Source organism: Papaver somniferum, chromosome 5, assembly GCF_003573695.1.
Source record: "Papaver somniferum cultivar HN1 chromosome 5, ASM357369v1, whole genome shotgun sequence".
NCBI classification, from domain to species: domain Eukaryota; kingdom Viridiplantae; phylum Streptophyta; class Magnoliopsida; order Ranunculales; family Papaveraceae; genus Papaver; species Papaver somniferum.
This window is the reverse complement of record NC_039362.1, coordinates 56,286,778-56,290,948: the sequence shown is the minus strand read 5'-3', so window position 1 is coordinate 56,290,948 and position 4,171 is coordinate 56,286,778. Positions and strand designations below refer to the sequence as shown.

Here is a 4,171-nt window from a genome sequence, read left to right as displayed (position 1 = left end):
ATTTGATTTTAGTTTTGGTCCCACTAATAAGTGACCTTTATCACTAAACAAGGAGATATTTCTAACATTATCCTTTTAGTTAATTATAAAAAATATAAGAAATATGCATAATTTGATAGACATGTTTATATTCGTTAAGTAGATGTTTTAAAATGCTTTTCAATGGTATGAAGTTTGCCAACATCCGTGGAGTAGTTTGAGAGATAAATCATTTCTAAATTTCACTAGTTATTATCCATAACGGTATAATTGTAAAAAATTCTTAAAAGTATTCTTTTCCTTGCTTGCCTTAGAAATTGTGCAAACTTAAACTAGGTCACTTAATAGTGGGACGGAGGGAGTATTAAAAATTGACGTTAATCGAATTTGGATTACTTATAATGATAAAATAAATAAATAATAATAACGGTAAATAAATTTTGATGATTAAATTGCTTAAAATAATGTGACCTATTTATATATTTTACGAAGTAAATTTATCAGACATACACCAATTATGATAAAAGTTTAGAGACTAACTAATCTTAATAAATTAATATTTAGTTAATCCAGCACTGGGGAATAGTGAGGTTGGTAATTCTTATGTGTCCTTGTGATACTTGTTACGTAGGTAGGGATTTCCAGGCGTCGCGAACCTAAACAGGGCAACTGCATTCTTGTATCACTAGGCATAGAAGGAAGACTTGCTTCTATTAGTGGACCGATAGATCCCAAATTTTACTTAGAAACTTTGTTATAGAGTATTTTCTCTCGTAATTAGAACCAGGAATTTATTGAAATGGAATATAATCTTTTGAACCTAGAGCCACAAATTTTAATTGTAGAAAGCCATATAGAGTTGGTGCTTTGTTTTATGTTGTTTGCGCTTAGACAAGAAATGGAATTATTCTATAAGGAGGGGAGTTTTGAAGAACAGAAGGATGATTTTATTTCGAGGACGAAAATGTATAAGGTGGGGAGAACGTAAAGACCATCAAGCTCGTCAACGCTATTAGACTAGTCAAGAGACGTATTAGTCGATAATAACTCGATTAGTTTAACATGAATGTTAATTAATAGGAATTAATCTAACAACGATCTAGCTAAGAAACTAGTACCGTTGAATAGGTCTCGAAAAGTTGCGTGGAATGGACTACTCGAACGTGTTATTCGGACACCGGACGAAGAAGATATCATCAGATTATTATGAAGGGTATAATCGTCATTTTGATCTCAACCGCATGGCTGCCCTTATTCGTTTCTCGGGTGTCTTTAGCATTTTCATCAGCCTTATCTCAAGACCAAACCGAGACAAATTCATTCTTATCTTCTTATTCTCTTTCTTCGTCTCCTTTCTTCCTCTCTTCTCTATTCTTCTTCTCCCGTTGATTATCTGTGAGGTTCAATGAAGAAAATCAATCGATGATGTTGTGTAGATGATGAAGGTGATGTTGTTAATTCAAGCAGTTGATTCAGAATTACCAGGAAAGGTAAATCAGAGATAATCAGAATTAGGGTTCGTAGAGTGGATTGAAGTTCTGGAGATTTAGGAAATGATTATGGAGCTGTTGTTAGATGAAGAATCTTGGGTTGATGTTTAATTGTAGTTTTGAAGTTGATTCAGTGATGAATCGAAGAACTAGGATTTCTCAGAAGATTGTCTAGAGGATGAATACGATGGGATTAGAGATGGGTTTTGACAGATTGAATGAATTAGGGTTTATGATGAAGAATAATTAGAGTTTGCATAGAATCATTGATGGTGTTGAAGTGTAGTGAGGTTTGGATGAACCGTGATGTGTTGCTGAACTGAATCAAGGTAAATAAGAAGTTTATGGTATTGATTTGCAGATTCAGTTATTGAAGGATTCTAATTTCAGATTTCAGGTAATTGTGTTACCCTGTAATTGTAGTAAGATTATTATCTGGTTGTTGTGGTTCAATTCTATGTTGTTGTGGTCTTAATTTTGATTATACCATTTAAATGGTGAGGAACGAAGATTATTGAGTCTCGGTTGGTGTTGCTAGAGATTGAGTTGAATTTGCAGGTGGAGAAGTGATATTGGTACTTAGTTCTAAATTGATTGAAGTTATAGATGGGTGTTTATGATGTATGACAGGGGATTAATGTTGTATGCTTGGAAGATACAGGTATTGGAGATATAGATGATTGAGTTAGGAAGTTATGTGAACTGGTATTCTTGTATTCTTGTGATTGCTATGAGGTCAATGTAATGAACTGGACAAGAGAATTGGTGTTAGTGTATAGATTGTAGATAGGAAGAGGAATGACAGTCATTCTCATGGGTTGGTGGAATTGGTATTGCAGGTGGTAGTAGTTCTCCCAGTTACAGGATATGAGAGAAGTTTATGATGCAGTGTTTTGTAATGGGTTTGTAATGGAAGTGGTTGTCTGTGTAAGTGATTGCAGCTTGTTGAGTTTGACAGAGATATTGTTGAGATATGGAAGTGGATGGCTAGGGTCGTATCTGATCTTAGTTGAAGTTGTTGATTGATGCAGTGAGTGATATAAATGAAGCTTAGATGTATGGAGTATGATTTATGTGTAAGGAATTGTAACTAGTGCTGATTTGATATAAAGAATTGGGTTTACAGTTGGTGTTACTTTTGTTGTGGTGAAGTCACAATGCCAGAATGTCTGTAGAAGTTGAATGAAATGGATTGCAAGTAATAAAATTGATAGTGCTGATAGAAAGTAAGTGTGGAATGAAGTTGCTTAGAGCTGCATTTGCAGGTAAGCTGTATTAGTGTTTGTAATTAGATTTGAATTCTATTTGAATGAATGGAATGTTTAGTGATTGTATAGATTTCTGTTTTTGAGTATTAGGCATGTTAGTCATCCCAGTCAGTCTAGCTGACTTACCTGACTGAGTTGAGTCAACTCAGTAAACCCTGATTCAACTCATTCATTTGACTCGTTTGACCTTGAATCCTTTGACTGTGACCTGACTTGGACGTTGACCGTTAGGTGATTCCGTCGACCATACGTTGACCGTCAGAGACCCGTCAGCTGGCCAATTGGACCAGGCCTTTGGTTAATGGGCCTATGTTGATGATTCAGACCACTTGTAGTCTGAGTTAGACTTTGGTTCCTTCCACAAAGTTGTAGATATTCACGAGAGTTATCTAATGGACTATAGAACCAACCCAATTCAATTACTAAACTTTAGCTATGCTAAAGATAGAAAATTAAAAGGTGAAAATTCATAATGGATCTCGAGGTAGTCGAGGCTTTTGGCTAGTTTCTTAGACTTCTTGTGTGATTAACAGTTAGTTTATATTAACAACGGTCGATTCAAGGATGAACCAGTGGATCGTGGATCTCGAGGTAGGCGAGGCTTGTCATCAAAAGAGGTGGGAATCGATAACGAACTCTCTTAGATTCATTATGGTTTTACAAATATTTATGTTGTGAAATTCATGCATATCTTTGTGTGCTTTGTGTGGTATGAGATGTGTCCCGACACAATATCAGTATTCTATGGCTAGGGCGATACACCGCACTATTAAACGGTTAGGGCGATGCACCACAATATTATTCTTCCTTTATATACCAGTATTCTATGGCTATGGCGATACACCGCAATATTAAACGGCTAGGGCGATACACCGGAATATTATTTTTCCTTATGTGCGGCAACACACATCTCATATATGGATGTTTACCGTTCTTTATGAATGTTTACTATTCTTTCGAATTGCTTTGGAAAAGTTTCTATAATTTGTTTTACCGTCTTTCTGAGTTTTATTAACTTTCAATAAAACCTGCATTGTCTTCAAATCATACTAATGATTACTTGAAAGCTAGGTGTTATTCCTACGGGGCACCCCTTTTAGGGATGATGTGCTCACCCATTCCCATTTTCAGTTTCAGAGACAGATCAAAGTTGCGCAGCGGAAGCTTTGTGGCGTTGAGTCTTCTGCTATGTATATTATGTTGTATATTCTATTTGCAAACCAAATGACTATTGTATATGTATCATTTGAGAGGAGTTCTTATTTATATATTTCTGAGAGGGGCTAGTTTTTGGGTTAAGTTTTGTAGCAGATTTCTTAATTGAGTGTTTAAGTACATGATTAGATTCTTAGTGCCTCGTTATTTAGTTAACCTCTTGGATTAGTCAGTTGCTAGCTTTGGGGCGCTACAATACTAAAAACCGTGATTTATTCG

The 4,171-nt window shown here is 35.4% G+C and overlaps 1 long non-coding RNA gene across 1 annotated transcript; it reads left to right on the top strand.

Moving 5' to 3' along the window:
* The first annotated feature begins 1,313 nt into the window (after positions 1 to 1,313).
* On the top strand, positions 1,314 to 4,171 carry LOC113281623. The gene is made up of 3 exons (XR_003326278.1): positions 1,314 to 2,734; positions 3,271 to 3,354; positions 3,869 to 4,171. It is a non-coding gene; the product is annotated as an uncharacterized LOC113281623 (long non-coding RNA).